The sequence below is a fragment of the Trachypithecus francoisi genome, unplaced genomic scaffold, assembly GCF_009764315.1.
Source record: "Trachypithecus francoisi isolate TF-2019V2 unplaced genomic scaffold, Tfra_2.0 Lachesis_group11, whole genome shotgun sequence".
Taxonomy (NCBI): Eukaryota; Metazoa; Chordata; class Mammalia; order Primates; family Cercopithecidae; genus Trachypithecus; species Trachypithecus francoisi.
Genome location: NW_022681456.1, coordinates 33,504,020 through 33,525,029, shown reverse-complemented (window position 1 = coordinate 33,525,029; position 21,010 = coordinate 33,504,020). Strand labels below are relative to the sequence as shown.

General features: G+C 36.8%; 1 protein-coding gene across 10 annotated transcripts in view; it reads right to left on the bottom strand.

Moving 5' to 3' along the window:
- ANKS1B (ankyrin repeat and sterile alpha motif domain containing 1B) overlaps positions 1–21,010 on the bottom strand; it is a 1,305,582-nt gene that overhangs the window by 1,077,259 nt on the left and 207,313 nt on the right. The window lies entirely within an intron of this gene.

The following is a 21,010-nucleotide window of genomic DNA, read 5'->3' as shown; positions in this document are numbered from 1 at the left end:
AGGCTGGTCTTGAACTCCTGACCTCAAATGATCCACCCACGTCAGCCTCCGAAAGTGCTGGGCTCACAGGCATGAGCCACTGCGCCTGACCAAAGCTCTTTAATAAAAGTCTATTATATAATTAACCCAATCTAAAGTAGATAAGTACATTATTAAGGAGGTTTGAGGAACACTGAATATCAATGTGATCTGAATGTACTTCAAGATGGAATGATTGGAATGCACTTGAATTATAATCTGACTGGCATATGTAGATACTGAAAAAATGGAAACAAAAAAATAATTTTTAAATATACAGCACAATTTTGAAGGAAATGAAAAACTGGAAACTGATTCGTCTCTTAAGAAAATATTTCAATGTGGGGTTGAACATTTTATTTTTTCCCTTCCTTAAAAATACTTCTTGAAATAATCTAATTTTGCTCATTCTCATGCTGTTTTTCAACCAGGCTTCTGATTACTACTTTGATTCCCTTACACTTTTCACAAAATTTTGGACTTGATTTCAGAAAAATCCTTCCTGATATAGCATGCTTCAGTTCATTCTGAAAACAAACTGAAGAATATTTTAATTCAGGATAGTGAGGGGAAAGAAATAGAATTCCCCACAGCCTCAGCGAAAGGGGACAGAAAGTATGAACACCAGGGGTTAACTTTGGAACAGGTATTTGTTCCAGAGAATCTGTCAACCCATGCTAGACTAGGGCCTGGACTTTAACCAGCCACTCAAGGTGCGAATGGCAGTGGGGCAGAAGACAGTCTGAAGTCTAAGCAAGCTGAAAGCTTAGATGAGGGACCCCTGCAAAACTCTAAAACCTCTAAAGAACAACATCCTCAGTGAAAATTAAAACAACAACAACACATTGCACAGAAGGGGAAAGGATGTCTAGGTCTTAGTTGTTGTAGATAGAGTGAAAAAAGTAAATCCCCCTAAGAATATCTAACCACAATTCTATACTTATATGGTAAGTTTAAGGCAAAACTGTACAATTTCTGTGAACTCCAGATCCTCATCCGAAATGCAGAATCAAGTGGTCCTGGGTTTCTAATAATACAGGCAGATATAAATGTTTAGAAAAAAGCAGATATAAATCCCCTCTGTAAAAGTACACCTTCAACTCAGGCCTCCAAATATTACAGCAGATGAAGCTCTAAGAAATACAAATTCAAAATTATAAATTACTGAATGTGAAAGGAAACATCCCACCATGAACAAGAACTAGTAAATAAAAATACAAAAGAATAAAACTCACAAAATTTTCACATATTGAAATGGTCAGCTATAGAATATAATACATATGTGATAAATAAGATGAAAGAACTAGAAAAGAATAATTATCAAAATTGACCAGAGGTGAAAACGAACCAAATAGCATTCTAGAAATAGAAAATATAATATTTAAAATCAATGGCTTAATAACATATAAGATATCTACTGAAAGGGTATTGAACTGGATGATAGTTTTTTTAAGTACATAATTGATAGGGTTTGGCTATGTCCCCACCCAAACCTCATCTTGAATTTTAGTTCCCATAATCTCCATGTGTCATGAAAGGGAGCTGGTGGGAGGTAATTTACTCATGGAGGCAGTTACCCTCATGCTGTTCTCATGACAGTGAGTGAGTTTTCACAAGATCTAACGGTTTTATAAGGGGCTTTTCCCCCTTTAGCTCAGCACTTCCTCTTGCCTGCCACCACTCAAGATGTGACTTTGCTCCTCCTTCACCTTCCACCATGATTGTGAAGCTTCCCCAGCCAAGTGGAACTGTAAGTCAATTAAACCTCTTTCCTTTATAAATTATAACCTCAGGTATGTCTTTATTAGGAGACATACTAATAGGAGACTTAATTAGGAGAACAGACTAATACAATAATGCAATAAAAAGAATAAGAGATGAAGGACAGAGCAAAACTGCAGAATATAAGCCTACACCATTTGTCTTCCCCACTGGAACACCGAATATTAACAACTATCTGCACACAGAAAAGCACTGTCACAAGAACCAAAAGTCAGGTGAACAATCACAGTATCCGGTTTTAACTTCCTACTTCTGAAACAGACACTGAGGAGGGCAGAAGAGAAAGTCTTCAATCACGGGCGCCGCCCTTCTTCCATTCCATGGCAGTGGCCATGCTGCAGATAGAAAATCTGTGCATTTTAGGAAGGGAGAGGGCAGTGACTGAGGAACTTTACATTGAACTCAGTGCTGCTTTGTAAGAATGGAAAATAAAGCTGTATGGGGTTCAGCCAGAGCCCACACATTGAGGGGGCATTTGGACCAGCCCCAGCTAGAAGGGAATCACCCATCCCAGAGGTTGGAATGTCAGTCTCTCAACAAGCCTCACCACTACACTGTAGGCTGAAGTGCTCTGGGATCCTCAGTAAACTTGAAAGGCAGTCTAGGACACAAGCACTGCAATTCCTAGGCAAATCCTAGTGCTAGGCTGGGCTTAGAGCCAGTAGACAAGATTGGCACGTGACCTAGGGAGACACCAGCAGATAGGGCTAAGGAAGTGCCTATGCCATCCCTCCACCAACCCCAGGCAGTGCAGTTCACAACAACAAAAGTAACTTCTCCCTTCTATTTAAGGAGAGGAGAGTGAAGAGTAAAGAAGACTTTGTCTTACATCTTAGATACCAGCTCAGCCATAGTAGGACAGGACACTGGGCAGAGTTGTGAAGCCCTAACTCCTGGACATTTCTAGATGTACATTGGGCCAAAAGGGAACTCACTGCCTTGGAGGAAATAACCCAGTCCTGGCAGGATTCATCATCTGCTGACTAAAGAGCTCTTGGAGCCTAAATAATCAGCAGCAATAACCAGGGAGTATACCATGGGCCTTATGGTCTGAGAAATGCTGGCTTCAAGGGTCATCCAGCACAGTCCCAGCTGTGGTGGCTAAGGTGAACAACTTCTGTTTGAAAACAGCAGAGGGAAAAGTAAAGGGGTCTTTGCCTTGCACCTAAGGTACCACTTTGGCCATAGTAGGAAAAAACAAGCAGGCACATGGAGTCTCTGAGTCCAGGCCTAGGCTCTTGGACAACATTTCTGAATCTGTACTGGACCAGAGAGGAGCCTACTACCCTATAGGGTGAGTCCGAGACCTCACAGCACTCATCATAAGCTGATGAAAGAGCCCTTGGGCTTTAAGTAAACACTGGCAGTGACCTAGAAGAACCCTCGTGGACCAAAAGTGGTGGTGGTCACAGGGAGAGGCTCCCGTACCTGTGGAAAAGGGAAGAAAGAGTAAGAAGGACTTTGTAATGCAGTGTGAGTGTCAACTTAGCTGCAGTAAATTAGAACATAAGGTAAACTGCTAAGGTTTTTGACTCTAATCCTTGGCTTCCAGACAGCTACTCTGGACATGTCCAGGGTCTGGGGGAACTCACTGCCCTGAAGATAAGGATACGGTGCCAAGCTGGCTTCAGGTCTGACCCAATGCAATGCTAGTGTTGGTTTCCAAAGGGGTGTTTGCATCACCACACCCCCAGGTACAGGTGGCTCAGCACAGAAAGATGGACTCTATTTCTTTGGGAGAAAGGAGAAAGAAGAGTATCTGCCTGGTAATACATAGAATTCTTCCAGATCTTATCCAATACCACCAAGGCAGTACCTCTATGAGTCTGCAAAAACCACAATGTTAGTGGGTTTGGGGCCCAATTCCCTTCAAATGCCTGGAAAGTCTTCCTAAGAAGGACAGATACAAACAAGCCCAGACTGTGAAGACTACAGTTAATATCTAACTCTTCAATGCACAAATACTGATGAATATGTACAAGCATCAAGACCATTCAAGAAAACATGACCTCACCAAATGAACTGCATAAGGCACCAGGGACAAGTCCTGGAGAAAAAATAGATATATGATATTTCAGACAGAGAGTTTAAAATAGCTGTTTTGAGGAAACTCAAAGAAATTCAAGATAACACAGAGAAGGAATTCAGAATTCTATCAGACAAATTTAACAAAGAAAATGAAATAATTTAAAAGAATCAAGCAAAAATTCTAGAGTTGAAAATTGCAATTGATGTAATGAAGAATGCATTAGAGTCTCTTAAGAGCAGAATCAGTCCAGAAGAAAAAATTAATGAGCTTGAAGACAGGTATTTGAAAACATACTCAGAGTCTATGGCTATACCACCCTGAACGCGCCCAATCTCATCTGAAAATGAGAATCTGAGAAGAGATTCTCTCTTCTCAAAAGAGAGAAAATAAAAAAAGAGAAGAGAAAATTTAAAAAGAATACAAAGCAATGAAATCTGCTTTCAAGATCTAGAAAACAATCTCAAAAGGGCAAATCTAAAAGTTACCAGCCTTAAAGAGGAGGTTGAGAAAGAGTTAGGGGTATAAGGTTTATTCAAAGGGATAATATTGGAGAACTTCCCAAACCTAAAGAAAGGTATTAACATTCAAGGACAAGAAGGTTATAGAGCACCAAGCAGATTTAAACCAAAGAAGACTACTTCAAGGCATTTAAGAATCAAATTCCCAAAGGTCAAAGATAAATAAATAATCCTAAAAGCAGTAAGAGAAAATAAACAAATAACATACAATGGAGCTCCAATATATCTGGCATCAAACTTTTCAATGGAAATCTTACAGGTCAGGAGAGTGGCATGACATATTTAAAGTGCTGAAAGAAGAAAACTTTTACCCTAAAATGGTATATCTGGCAAAAATATCCTTCAAGCATGAAAGAGAAATAAAGACCTTCCCAGACGAGCAAAATCTGAGGGATTTCATCAACACCAGAGCTGTCTTACAAGAAATGCTAAAGGGAGTTCTTCGATATGAAAGAAAAGGATGTTAATAAGCAATAAGAAATTATTTGAAGGTGCAAAACTCACTGGTAATAGGCCACAGAAAACCCAGAATAACACTGTAATTATGGTTTGAAAACTACTTTTATCTTAAGTAGAAACATTAAACAATGAACCAAAAATTAATAATGACTACAACAAATTTTCAAGACACAGAGAATGAAATAAGACAAAAAGAGAAACAACAAAAAGTTAAAAAGTTGGGTGACAAAGTTAAAGTGTATAGTTTTTATTAGTTTTCTTTTTCTGTGTTTGTTTGTTAGTTTACGCAATCAGTGTTGTCATCAGTTTAAAGTAATGGGCTATAAGGCAGTATTTGCAAGCCTCATGGTAGCTTCAAATAAAAAAACATACAATGGGTACACAAAAAAATTAAAAAGCATGAAATTAAAGCCTACTGCCAGAGAAAATCACCTTCACTAAAAGGAAGATAGGAAGAAAGGAAAGAAGGAAGAACAGACTGCCAAGAAAAGAGAGAGAGAAAAATAACAAAATGACAGGAGTAAGTCCTTACTTATCAATGATAACATTAAATGTATATGGAGTAAACTCTCCAATCAAAAGACATAGAGTGGCTGAATAGATGAAAAAACAAAACCCAGTGATCTGATGCCCACAGGAAGTACATGTTACCTATAAAGATACACACAGATTAAAAATAAAGGGATGTAAAAAGATACTCCATGTCAACAGAAACCAAAAAACCGCAGGAGTAGCTATACGTATATTAGGCAAAATAGATTTTAAGACAAAAATTGTAGGAAAAGACAAAGAAGGTCATTATATAATGACAAAGGGGTCAGTTCAGCAAGAGGATATTACAATTGTAAATATGTATGCACCAAACACTGGAGTACCCACATATATAAAGCAAATATTATTAGTGCTAAAGAGAAAGATAGACCTACATACAATAATAGCCAGAGACTTCAACTCCCCACTTTCAGCATTGGATAGATTTTCCAGACAGAAAATCAGCAAATAAACATTGGCCTTAATCTGCACTTTAGAAAAAACAGAACATTTTATCTGATGGCTGCAAAATACACATTCTTCTCCTCAGCACATGGATCATTCTCAAGGACAGTCTATGTGTTAGGTCACAAAACAAATTTTTAAACATTTTTTAAAAATGAAAAAATATCAAGCATCATCCCTGACCACAGTGGAATAAAACTATAAATCAATAACAAGAGAAATTTTGGAAACTATACGAACAGATGAAAATTAAACAATATGCTCCTGAATAAGTGGGTCAATGAAGAAATTAGAAAGAAAATTTTTAAATTCCTTGAAATAATATCATGGAAACACAGCATACCAAAACCTATGGGATACAGCAAAAGTAGTACTAAGAGGAAACTTTATAGCCATCGGTGCCTACATCAAAAAGGAAGAAAAACTTCAAATAATCTAATGATGCATTTTAAAGAATTTAAAAAGCAAGAGTAAGCTGAATGCAAAATTAAGAGAAGAAAGGAAATAATAAGGATCAGAGTAGACATAAATGAATTTGAAATGATTTTAAAAAAAGACAACAGATCAATGAAACAAAAAGTTGTTGTTTTGAAAAGAACAACACAATTGACACCCCTTTAGCAGACTAAGACAAGAGAGAAGACCCAAATAAATGAAATCAGAAATGAAAAAGGAGACATTACAACTAATATCACAGAAATTCAAAGGATCCATAAGTGGCTGATACGAACAACTATATACCAACAAACTGAAAAATCTAGAAGAAATGGATAAATTCCGAGATACATACAACCTACTAAAATTGAACCATTAAGAATTCCAAAGCCTGAACAGACCAATAACAAGTAACAAGATCGAAGCCATAATAAAAAGTCTCCCAGTAAAGAAAACTGCAGGACAGATGGCTTCGCTGATGAATTCTACCAAACATTTAAAACACTAATACCAATCCTACACAAATTGTTCTGAAAAACAGAGGAAGATGGAATACTTACAAACCCATTCTGCAAGACCAGTATTAATCTGATACTAAACCCAAAGACACATCAAAAAAAGAAAAGTATAGACCAGTATCTCTAATTGCTATTGATGTAAAAATCCTCAACAAAACACAAGCAAACCAAATTCAACAACAAAGTAGGATTTATCCCTGCGATGCAAGGATGGTTCAACATATGCAAATCAATCAATGTGATACTCTGTATCAACAGAATGAAGGACAAAAAACATGATCATTTCAACTAACACTGAAAACATATTTGATGAAGCCCAACATCCCTTCCTAATTAAAAAAAAAAAAAAAAAAAACTCAAAACACCTCAATGTAATAAAAGCCATATATGACAGACTCACGGCTAGTGTCATACTGAATGGGGGAAAACCAAAAGCCTTTCCTCTAAGATCTGGAATACAACAAGAATGCCCACTTTCACCACTGTTACTCAAAATAGAACTGGAAATCCTAGCTAGAGCAATTAAACAAGAGAAAGACATAAAGGGCATCCAAATTGGAAAGGAAGAAGTCAAATTATCCTTGTTTGCAGATAATACAATCTTATATTTTCAAAAACCTAAAGACTCCACTGAAAAACTATTAGAACTGATAAACAAATGTAGCAACGTTGCAGGATACAAAATTAACATACAAAAATCAGCAGCATTTCTATATGCCAACAGTAAACAATGTGAAAAAGAAAATTTTAAAAATCCCATTTACAGTAGCCACACATAAAACTAAACACCTAGGAATTAATCAAAGAAGTGAAAAATCTCTACAATGAAAACTGTAAAATACTGATGAAAGAGATTGAAGAGGACACCAAAAATGGAAAGATATTCCATGTTCACGAACTGGAAGAATCAATATTGTTAAAATGTCCAAACTAACCAAAGCAATCTACAGATTCAATGCAATACCTATCAAAATACCAATGACATTTTTCACAGAAATGGAAAAACAATCCCAATATTTATACAGAATCACCAAAGACCCAGAATAGTCAAAGCAAACCTGAGCAAAAAGAATAAAACTGAAGGAATAATATTACGTGACTTCAAATTATACTACAGAGCTATAGTAACTAAATCAGAATGGTACTGGCATAAAATCAGACACATAGACCAATGGAACAGAATAGAAAACCTAGAAAAAAATCCACACACCTACAGTGAACTCATTTTTGACAAAAGAGCCAAGAACATACACTGGTAAAAAGACAGTCTCAATAAATGGTGCTGGTAAAACTGAATATCCATATGCAGAACAATGAAACTAGACTCCTATCTTTCACAATATACAAAACTCAAATCAAAATGGATTAAAGATTTAAATCTAAGACTTCAAACTCTGAAACTATTACAGAAAAACTTTGAGAAAAATCTCCAGAATATTGGTCTCAGCAAAGATTTCTTGAGTAATACTCCACAAGCACAAACAACCAAAGTAAAAATGGACAAATGGGATCATATCAAGTTAAAAAGTTTCTGCACAGCAAAAGAAACAGTCAACAAAGTGAAGAGACAACCCACAGAATGGGAGAAAATATTTGCAAACTACTCATCTGACAAGGGATTAGTAACCAGAATATATAAGGAACAAAAAAACTTTATAGGAAAACGTCTAGTAATCCAATTGAAATACTGGCAAAACATTTGTATAGATATTTCTCAAAAGAAGACACACAAACGGCAAACAGCTATATGAAAAGGTGCTCAGCATCATTGATCATCACAGAAATGCAAATTAAAACTACAATGAAATGTCACCTCACCCTGGTTAAAATGGCTTTTATCCAAATGTTAAGCAATAACAAATGCTGGTGAGGATATGAAAACAAGGGAATCCTCATATACTGTAGGTGGGAATGTAAATTAGTACAACCACTATGAAGAACAGTTTGGAGGTTCCTCAAGAAACTAAAAATAGAGCTACCAAATGATCCAGCAATCCCACTGCTGGATATCTACCCCAAAGAAAGGAAATCAGTATTTTGAAGAGATATTTACAATCTCATGTTTGTTGTGGCACTTTTCACAATAGCCAAGATTTGGAAGCAATCTAAGTGTCCATCAGCAGAAGAAAGGACAAAGAAAATGTGGTACATACACACACACACACACACACACACACACACACACACACATTTCTTGGAGACTATACAGCCACACAAAAAGAATAAGATTCTGTCATTTGCAACAACATGGATGGAACTGGAGATCATTACATTAAGTGAAATAAGCCAGGCTCAGACACACAAATACCACATGTTCTCAGTTGTTTGTGGGATTTAAAATCAAAACAATTGAACTCATAGAGATAAAGAAGGATGGTTACCAGAGGCTGGGAAGGGTAGTGGGGGCACAGAGGTTAGAGGGAGGTGGGAATGGTTAAACAGTACAAAAAATAGAAAGAATGAATAAGACCTAGTATTTGATAGCACACAGGGGCACTATGATCAATAATTATTCAACTGTACATTTAATAATAAAATTGTTTGTAACACAAAAGATAAATGCTTGAGGGGATAGATAGTCAATTTCCCATGATGTGATTATTGTACATTGCATATGCATACCAAAATATCTCGTGTACCCCATAAATATACACACCTACTATGTACCCACAAAAATTTTACATTTAAAACTTTTTAAATGGTTACAGAAACAACTAAGCAAAGAAGGTAAAAAAGAAATATGAGATAGAAAATATGAAAGACAGAATAAAATAAGAGGATTCAACATATGTCTAATCAGAGTTTTAGCAGAAGAAGATAGAGGTAAATAATAGTCAGTGGCTAAGAACTTTACATAATTGATAAGACACTAAGTTCCAGGACCAGCAAGAAAGATAAATGAAAAGAATACATCCTGGATATATCACAGTAAAACCACAAAACTACTAAGATAATAATTTTAAAACACCCTGAGAGAAAAAATGCCTAAAAAGAAATAATAATTATATCAATAGCTGACTTCTCAACAAAAATATAGTCAGAAGAAAGTATAATGCCTTCATGTGACAAGAGAAAAAAAACCATCAACCTAGCATTCTACATTCAGCCAAACTACCTTCTAAGAATGAGAGTAAAATAAAAACATTTTCAGACAGACTAAAAATGAATGGTTACTTAAGACTCTTACTGAAAGAACTTCTATAGGATATAATTCAGAAAAGGAACTGAGATGCAAGAAGTAATGATAAAGAAAGAGAACAGTTAATATGAGGCTAAATCTAAACAAATAGTTAAAAATACAGTAGTGTCTACTTTCGGCACTGATTCGGTTCCCCAGGTACTTTGATAAAGGATGATGCACACTGTAGACACTGAAAGGGTCCCACCTTATATACAGGGAATATATTCCAAGCATCCCAGTGGATGTCTAAGACCAAGGATAGTGCTGAACCCGAATGCCATCCATCAGAATTCATTTCTGTTCATGTCTTCCATCAACAAATTTAAGGCCTTTTCCATCTTAACTAAGCACTTACCGTGCACTATAGCTGTAACTTCTGCAGTTTGAGGCGCAACAGCAAAACTAGTTCAAATTTCTTTTTCTTTCTTCTCAACTTCAGATAGAGGATTCATTCTTACCATAGATCTTAGCAATCTCTGCGTACAAGTTTTTCTTTTCTTTAGTAGGTCAAGAACTTTCACCTTTTCACTTAGAGGAAGCACTTCACAGCTTCTCTTTGGAATATTCAAATTGTCAGCATCACTACTCTTGTGCTTTGGGGCCATTATTAAGTAAAATATGGGTGACTTGAACCCAAGCAGTGCAACACCAGAACAGTCGATCTGATAATCAAGAGGGCTACCAATAGGTGAGTAGTGTCTACAGCACAGAGATGCTGGACAAAGGGATGATTCATGTCCCAGGCAGGACAAAGTACGATGGTGAGAGGTTTCATCATGCTACTCAGAATAGCATGCAATTTAAAACGTATAAGTTGTTTATTTCTATAATTTTCCATTTAATGTTTTCAGACCGTGGTTGACTGCAAGCATCTGAAACTACAGAAAACTAAACCTCAGATAAAGGTTGGATGGGTGGCAGGGGGTGGGGGGAACTATTATATTCTAGACAATGAAAATACATAATCTCCACCATAAATCAACAAATCTCTTTCTGCAAAAAGCAGATGTAGCAAACCTGGGTTTCAGTGGCAGCTTGGTTTTTAATAGCTTGGGAAAATCACTATCTCTGAAAATTCATATATCCTATGAGAAAAATATTAAAAACCTAACAGATATATCCATGTTGTGTGGGAAAAATTAAAAATAAAATACAAATTTTAAAAACCTAATACAGTTATTAGGAAGGTTAAATAAGATAAACATACAACAAATAAGATTTTTTAAGTGTTTTATTAAACTATAAAGTAATGACAAGTATTATCAATAATATTTCTATTAAAAAAGCAATTAGAAAACCTATTTTTAAAAGTAACCTCAATTATGTTAATATTAATTACATACATGTATATCCTTTACATTATTCCAAGATAAAAATGCTATGTTAAGTAGAACTAATGTTTTCATACAATAAGAAGACACAGAATTCTTCAATAAAAATAGAAAAGGTTAGTAGATGATAAACATATGTTTAGCCTGTAAAAATGAATCCGTTTTTACAAATTCAAGGTTGTTGTAATTAGCTTCTTTGGTAAGAGAACATAAGAACTGTCAAATGGAATGGATTGGTCTCATAATTCTAAGGTAAACAGTGGTACCAAGAACTATTTATTGCTATCACAACGTTGTCACATAGTGTACAGAATTTAAATATGTCAAACCCATGGACTTTTCAAAATATAGATTAATTATGTAATAATTTCCTTCTTTTCATCAGAGATTAGAAATATTTAAGAATATTTTGCCAAGGTGTAAAGATTAAAAAAAAAAAAAGTGCTCTGTGGCTTATTACACCCTAGACAGAGTCCGTGTCTAACTGTCTAATATTCTCACTAAAATGAGCACTATTCTGTACATCCCAGCATTCTGCCCCAAATCTACAACCCATAACCGGCCAGACCTTGAACAATTCTATTCTTGTGAAGTATTTAGTCCAAAACATTTTATAAGAAAGTAGAAAGTCTACAAAAAAACAACATTCAACTACATGAACCCATCGGCTCCCATCCCTGGAGATTTCAGTCCTGCTTTTCTTACAGATTGAAATTCTCCATTTTATTTAAAGTAATCATTTTAAACAAACAAAATTTCCAAAATAGATAATCATGCAGTTTATAACACAGTGACATTTCAAAACTTATCCAGTAACCACACATAAAGCACTCATAACATCTCAGCACCTTTTAGGGGGGAAAAAAAGACAAACTTCTGAACACAGTGATGAAAACAGCTGTGCAAAAAGTACTGCAATGATATATATGTTAACATCAATAACTGAATTGTTGATGAAAGCAAAAGAAATTCTCTCATTGATTAGAAACATCTATTAAAGTCAAGCCTTGGTAGCACCAAAGCTGAGTAAAACAAGATAAGTCACAGGAAAAAGGGAGAGAAGATGACGTTCATGTTTACAGCCCTGGGTTTCAGTTTTCCTTCTTTTTGGTGTTATATATTTCTGTGACTTCTATGGAAGCTCAGTTGTGCATTTAAAGGGATGTTTGTTATATTTTATCCAAAATTTAGGTTTTAAAGTCATTTTTAGGTTGTTTTAAAGTCGTTTTTAGGTTATCTATTCTACCAGAGTGCCAAAACAGCAGATGGAAAAGGGAGGCAAAGATGTCAGAGCTTAGCTGCACTGGTTCCCCCTTCCAAATTTAGCACTCCAACCATAATCCTCCTGAAGCCTGCAAAAGAGAATGACGAGATAAAGGAAGACAGATTCTTGATTAAAGGAGAAAATAAAGATAACACTGACGATAAGCAATAAAGCAATAAAGATTGTGGTGACGATCAGTAGAGAAAATAGCACAAATAGCATAAAACTGTGAGAAGCAAGACCCACAACTACTGTGACAACTGGTGAATACAGATAACCTTACTGGAGATGAAGAAAAAACAACTAGAATGGCATTTAACTCAGAAGTAAAATTCCCTAGTACCCTGTTTGGTATTTAGCCATGTGGGCACCTCTTGGAATTAAAAAAATATATATTAAAAGATAACAACTCAACTTAGCATTTGTCAACAAACATAGGATGTTGGAAGGCAGCAGTTCTTTTGCATTAGCTAGACCATATCTAGAGGAGTAGGTTCAACTGTGGGTATCTAACTTTTAGGACCAACGACAGAATACAATGTGTCCAGAGAAGAAAGTGCCAAAGAATAAAGGACCCAGAAAAACATGGTGTCAAGAATAAAGGTCATAAGGATGTTTAAACTGGGAGGAAAATGGCATGAGAGAAATAGGGCGTGTTTTCAAATAATTCAGAATACCATTGTTCCTATTCAAAAAAAGAAACCTCCCTCTATTAAACTGGGGACTTCAAGTCTTGGTCTTTACTCATTCTCTCTTACTTCACTTCATATCAAAGGAAGCATCCTTCTCTTCATTAACACTAATTCTCCACTTGTGCTCTTTATTCTACCACTTTCTGCTTCTTCTTCAATTTTGATCATCTCTGCCTCTTGCATCTTCAAGGCAATCTTTCTCCATATACATACACACCATTCTACTATTTAAAAACACAACAAACAACCAAAGAAACTTCCTGTGAACCTGCTTTCACTTCAAGCTTCTATCCCCTATCTTACTTTTCTTTATTCCACACTTTATGAAGAGTCATCTTCCCTCTTTTAGGCACAATTTTTGCCTAGTTTTGTTACTGCTATATCCTCTGGCACATAGTAGGCACTCAATAAATATATGATAAATGAATTGATTACATGAAATTGTGCTGTCTTGGCATTCCTCTCATAACTGCTTCTTTACAGACCTCTTTTTCCGGAAACTCCCTGAATATTCTTTAATCAGCCTCTTCTCTCTCCCTACATTCTGTTTCTTGTAAGCCCTTCTATCTCATGGCTTCATCTCTTACTCCTCTGATGCTAGCCTCTTAGAAAGTTAGCCCCATTTAAGGAGCACATCCAAAGAGAGACCTCTCTGACCCTTCTGTTTCAATCACAACACCCAATTTGTTTCCATTATAGCACTCACTGCAATTTGTCATTTTTATGTGGTTTATGTGCTTATTTTCTGTCATCCCTACTAGTCTATAACTCCATGAGAGCAGGAAACAAATTTTCTTCCTCCTGGAGCATAGTGCCTTGTAGCATGGCATGAGAAGGCAGGAGGGGCTAGGGTATCCTGATAGAGAAGCCAGGGTTCAGTTAAAAGTGAAAGAAAGGGAGTTGCTTAGGTAGTGAGTAAGATAAGTAAAGAAAGGCCTCCTACTAAGGTGACATTGGAGAAGACACCTGAGGAAAGTAGGGGGAAGAAAGTCATAACGGTTAGTAAGGCAGAAGCCTGGAGGTAGGAGTGTACATAATGTGTCCCAACAAGAACAACAAGGTCACTGTGGATGAAACTAAGTGAAGAAGGGCAAAGAAGAGAAGGTGGTAGCTTTAGAGAGACAGTGAAACTAAGTAATATAAAACCCTATCAGACACTATAAGGACTCTGGCTTTTGCTCTGAGTGAAATGGAAAACTAATAGAAGTGTTTTTGAGTAGGAAAATGAAATTACCTGACTGAATGGGATCACTTCTGGCTGTTTGGCTGAAAATAGACTGAAGGGAGTATGTTATGGACTGAATATCTGTGTACCCCAAAACTCACATGCTAAGGCCCTAACCTCCAGTGTGATTGTATTTGGATATATGGCCTTTCTGGAAGTAGTTAAGGTTAAATCAGGTCATAAGGGTGTGGCCCTAATCCAATGGAACTGGTGTCCTTACAAGAGAAAGAGGAAACATCAGAGAACTCTCTCTCCATTCATGCACAGAAGAAAGGCCATGTGAGGATGTAACAAGAAGGCAGCCATCTAACAAGCCAGGAAGAGAGCCCTCGCTCAGGAACTGAATTGGCCGGAACTTGATCTTGGACTTTCTAGCCTCCAGAACTGTGAGAAAATAAATTTCCGTTGCTTAAGCCACTCAGTCTATAATATTTTGCTGTGGCAACCAAAGCAGACAATACAGAAGCCAAAAAAAAGGAGGAAAACTATCAGGAGGCAAGAGATGATTAGGTCTTGGACTATGGTGTTAATCTTGAAGATAATGTAAAGTAGTGAAATTCTGGATACAGTTTGAGCACAGAACCAGTAGGATTTGCTGAAGAACTGAATATAAAATCTGAAAGAAACTGTAAAATTCTGGGTCAAACAACTAGAAGCATGGCACTGCCTTTTGACAAAATGGGAAAGACCAGGTGATATGCAAATTTTTGAAGAAAGGGGTACAGATGCTACATTTTCAGCTTTGGAAATGCTGAGTTTGAGAAGCCTATTAGTCATCTGATAGATACGTCCATTAGGTAATTACATACACAAATTGAGAGTTAGGGTGGAGTCTGAGATGAAGAAATAGACTTGGTAATTATCAGATAAAGATGATATTGGAACCCAAGAGATTGGATGAGGTCAATGAGGAAGTAGGTATAGACAGAGAAGAAAAGATGTTTGAGTACTAAGCCTTGGAACACTCTGATGCTTAGAAAGCAAGAAGATGAGGGCAGTTGACTATGGAATAGGGACATGATAGATTACATTATTGGCCTCTCCTTTTATATGTTCTTTGCCATATGACTTTGCAGTTCTTTCCACTTATATAAGTTGAGTATATTTCTCTACCTCTTTATTTGAGGCTTGGTTTTGCTACCTGATTTAGCCAATGGATGGTAACCAACATGATGCAAGCAGAGGCCCAAACTGTGCTTGCATGGTTGAGTTTACTCTCTTGTGCACAGTCAATGCCCCCCTGCCTAGTCCCAGGAGGAAGATAATAGACACGTGGAGCAGAGATCCCCAGGCTAACTTACAGCATCAAACATACTTCCCCCAGTTTCTTCAAGAAGTCACCAGTGAACTAAATGAAAACGAAAAGACAGTGGTATCTCAGAGGTCAAAAGAAAATGGTGGTTCAAAGAAGAGACAGATACTGACTTTGTCAGTGCTGATGATGAATCAAGTAAGAGGAGAAGCAGGAATCGACTGTTGGATCTAAAAGTATGTCAGTCATTAGACAACTTGACAAAGGCAAAAACAAGGACTTTTAAAAGAGTGAGGGAGCTAGAGTGGCTTCAAGAGAGAATGGAGGAAATGAATTGGAAACAATGAGTAAAAACAAGCCTTTCCAAATACATTGCTATAAAGGGGTCAGAGAAAGGGGATGGTAAGGAGAAGGAAATGTCAGATCAAGAGAGTTTTTAAAAGATGAGAAATACTATATCTTTGCATCCTTATGGAAATAGTACAGTTGAGAAAGAAAAAAGTTATGGTATTAAAGACAGAAAATATTTGTCAGAGTTCCCAAGTAGACAAGAAAGGATAGGATCCAATGAACAAGTAGAGAGGAATTAGCCATAGATACAAACCTAAAAGATTCATTTAAAGCACCAGGAAGGAAAGTAGACTCAGGTACGTTGGCAGATGTGCTGGTGGAAATTTGTGATTGCTTGTGGTTTCCTCCGTGAAATAAAAGCAGTATCATGATCACAGAGGGATGATAGAGAAGGAGGTGTTGAAGTTTTGGAAGACAGATGTCATGAAATTATCATCTAGGGAAATCAGAGAGTAAATGGACTATAATGGATAATTCTTGCTTATGTACATATCTTATTTCTGGTGCCACTATAAGCCTTTGAGAGCAAAAACTGTATCTAACTCAGTTTTGCATCTTAACAGGTCTTAGCATGGAAACTTGTACTCTTTATTATTAACTTTCTGTCATTTTACTTTAGTAGTCACATAAAGTCTAATTGGCTTAAGGTTGTACTAGTTCTTTAACTTTTCAAGTTTTGATGAGAGAAACTTACAAGAAACTCACACAATGAAAGCACTAGCATGATATGGCACTATCGCTACCTGGCTACCCAAAATCAAGTTCAAAATCCATAAAAATAATTGCTAACTTCAAGAGAAAACTGCCCATTCAACCCTACCTTCTTAATATCTTACTTTGACTGATTCTCTTTATTAAAAATATTTAAAGACTAAAGGGTTTATAAGTAAATATGATATGAAATTTGCCCAAAGTATTACTTAGTATTTTAAATATGTGTTATAATTTAAAATTACTCAGAGAGTAATGATGCAGAAAATAAACCTCTAGAGCAAATACATCAAAACTGCATTTAAAAACATATGTAGGCTGGGTGCACTGGCTCAAATTTGTAATCCCAGCACTTTGGAAGACCAAGAAAGGAGGATCAGTTGAGTCCAGGAGTTCGAGACCAACCTAGGCAACATAGTGAGACCTTTTCTCTACAAAAACTAAAAAAATTAGCCGAGCACATCAGCACATGCCTATAGTCCCACTTATTCAGGAGGCTGAAGCTGGAGGATCACTTGAGCTTGGGAGTTCTAGGCTGAAGTGAGCATGACTGCACCACTGCACTCCAGCCTGGGTGGCAGAGTAGGACCCTGCCTTTAAAAAAAAAAAAAAGTAAAATAAAATAAAATCACATGTAATTCCTAGGAAAGGACAAGATCCTTAAAAAAATCTATAAATTTTAAAGATTTATTCGTAATAAGTTGAATGTAATTGAAGTCTAAAAGTACAATACTATAATTTACCAAATGGGATTACTTTTAATACTGCTAATTCCCAACAGGTTAGCTAAAGCAGTTTAATGAATATTAAATCTACTGAAACAATTTAAGGTTACTAGCTACATTGTTCACTCTCAGCCAGTGAGAATATCAACAAACCTACTTGATATTAAAAAATTTTGCACTGAGTCTGATGGGGAAAACTTGGTAACAATTAATTTGTGTAATAAAATTAAATATTCATCCCTCTCAAAAAAAAGGCAATGAGACAAAAAAATTTTTAAAAAACATGTTTTTTATGAAAAAAGCAACAATAACAAAAGCAAAATATCAACTAAGGCTAAATATAATATGGAAGATTCATTTCATTGAGATATATTTTAGAAAGATGTCAGTTCTACTTCCTAGAACTCTTAGAATGAGTGTCAATGAAAGAGGTTATAGCAACACAAAAGTTGCCCACCTTAGACATCACCCCGATGCTTCTGATTAGGTGTTCAAAGTGATCTAAACATATTGTCTGCCTTTCCTCTGATATGTGAGTAACAAATCCAAATGTGGTGAGGACCAAGCAGAAAATCTAAAGAAATGACACTGGCAAAGATATAAAATGGTAGAATGAGGTTGGAGCCTTGGAGAGCATTTACCCCATCTAAAAGCACTCAAATTCAATATTTTAAAACACTCTTTAGCCAAATAATACACATATGGAAGCTAAATGCCACCTAAAATTCAAAGTCCTGTTGGACTTTCAAAGGTCCTCTTCAAATGTCACTTTCATCAATGACTTCTCGTGTTCTTCCTCTTAAAATCCATATTTTCCTCACCCGTAGATCCACGGCTCTTTGTTTCAGCATTTATTATATATCATGGATGGAAGTTATTCTTGCAAATTTTTTGTCTCCTCCACTAAGTGTGGAGCAGAGATAGTTTTGATCTTTTATGCTCCAAAAGCACAAAATACAGTGCTGTGCAGAAAAAAAGGACACATTGTATATATTTATAAAACTGAATTTAAACTCTTTCCCTTCTGGTCATCTAGTACAAAACATGAAAAGATCTTGGTCAGGGATACCAAGAGGTTTACTGACCTCAGTCAGAGTGAAAGTCCTTGGTTATACTGCAGTCTGTGCAATCAAATTTTAAAATATTACAGAAGTGTGAAAGCAGTACATCTAGATTAGAGAAATTCAACATTTATACAATAAACATCTAGTTTATCATTAAACAGTTTTTAGGAAAATAACTTTGTGAGTCACCTACAATAGTAAGCGTACCTACTTATTTTCAATACCGCTTTGAGGAGAAAGACTGTTTTTCCTTATTAATATGACTGTTAGAAAAAAATCTTATGCTTTTTTGAGAGGCTGCCAAAGTTGAATAAATAAGAAATTGAGAAAAGATCTTAGGTTCAGGGTGCTAGCCTTAAATCTGAGATTGGAAGGCCTGAGATTTTTCTAAATTCAATAAAGAAAACTCTGGAAATACAGGATTCAATCTCTGAACAATTCCTAGGAAAAATAACCCCATTTGTGAGCATGTATTCCACTTGGAGTGTGTAAATTATTTGCAGAATATGCCACATTTAGTCCCTCTGGGTGTTCACACCCTTTTACAATTCACACCCTCTTCTAATCCAGAGGTAGACTCTATTTTCCCAATCCTTGAATATGGGTTGCCTTTATGACTTGCTTCAGCCAAGCAACATGGCAGAAGTGAAGGTGTGCTAGTTCCAAGCCTAGGCCTCAAGAAGCCTTGTACAATTCTGTTCTCTCTCTCAGAACCATGCATGCCATGTAAATGAGCCCAGGCTGACCTGCCGAATCATGACAGACAAGTGGTAGTCTGACCTATCACCCTAGACAACATCCAGCCAGCCTCTGAAACAGAAACACATAACTGACTTGCAGTTGATTTCCCACACAAGAGAACTCAGCCAAGACCAGAAGAACCATCAGTTGAGCTTAGACTAAATTGTCAATCACAGAATTATGAGTTAAATAAAGAGTTTTTGTGTGTTGCGGGAAGTCAGGGACCCCAAACAGAGGGACCGGCTGAAGCCACGGCAGAAGAAAATAAATTGTGAAGATTTCATGGACATTTATTCGTTCTCCAAATATTTCTATAATTTCTTACACCTGTCTTTACTGTAATCTCTGAACATAAATTGTGAAGATTTCCTGGACATTTATCACTTCCCCAATCAATACTCTTACAATTTCCTATGTGTCTTTACTTTAATCTCTTAATCCCATCATCTTCATAAGCTGAGGATGTATGTCTCCTCAGGACCCTGTGAAGATTGCGTTAACTGCACAAATTGTTTGTAAAACATGTGTGTTTGAACAATATGAAATCTGGGCATCCTAAAAAGGAACAGGATAACAGTGATTTTCACGGAACAAGGGAGATAACCATAAGGTCTGACTGCCTGCCAGGCCAGGCAGAACAGAGTCATATTTCTCTTCTTGCAGAAAGCAAATAGGAGAAATATCGCTGAATTCCTTTCCCAGCAAGGACTAACCCTGGGAAATGAATGCATCCCCAGTGGGAGGCCTCTAAATGGCCACTCTGGGAGTGTCTGTCTTATGCAGTTGAAGATAAAGTATGAAATACGCCCTGGTCTCCTGCAGCGCCCTCAGGCTTGCTAGGATTAGGAAATTCCTGCCTGGTGAATTCTAGTCAGACCGGTTGTTGCTCTCGAACCCTGTTTCTTGTTAAGATGTTTATCAATGACAATGCATGCCCCGTGGGACATGGAACCTCATCAGTAATTCTAATCTTGCCCTGGCCTTGTGATCTTGCTCTGCCTCTCTGCCCTTGTGATCTTTTATTGGCCTCTCAAGCATGTGATCTTTGTGACTCACTCCTTGTTCATACCCCCCTCTCCTTTTGAAATCCCTAATAAAAGCTTGCTGGTTTTGCGGCTCAAGGGGCATCATGGAACCTGCCAATATGTGATGTCACCCCCAGAGGCCCAGCTGTAAAATTTCTCTCTTTGTACTCTTTCTCTTTATTTCTCAGACTGGCTGACACTTAGGGAAAATAGAAAAGAACCTATGTTGAAATATTGGGGGCTGGTTCCCCCAATAATTGTGTTAGGCTATTAAGTTTTGGGATAGTTTGTTTCACATCAATGGCTTACTAATAAGGGGAAGTCACAATATGACAGAAAGCAAAAAAGTCTCTGGAAGATAAGAATGCTGCCATTAACTTAGAAGCCAAGAAATAACCATGAAAGGAGGAAACGGCAAAAAAAAAAAAAAAGACTTACCCTGGAGTTGGGGCTAACTTAAGACAGGATACCAAAAATAGGTTGTGGCCAGGCCGAGTAGCCCATGCCTATAATCCCAGCACTTGGGGACACCAAGGTGGAAGGAATGCTTGATCCCAGGAGTTCAAGACCAGCCTGAGCAACAGAGCAAGACCTCATCTCTACAAAAAATACAAAACTTAGCTGGGCATGGTGGTATATATCAGCAGTCCCACCAGCTACTGGGGAGGCTGAGGCAGGAGGATCACTTGAGCC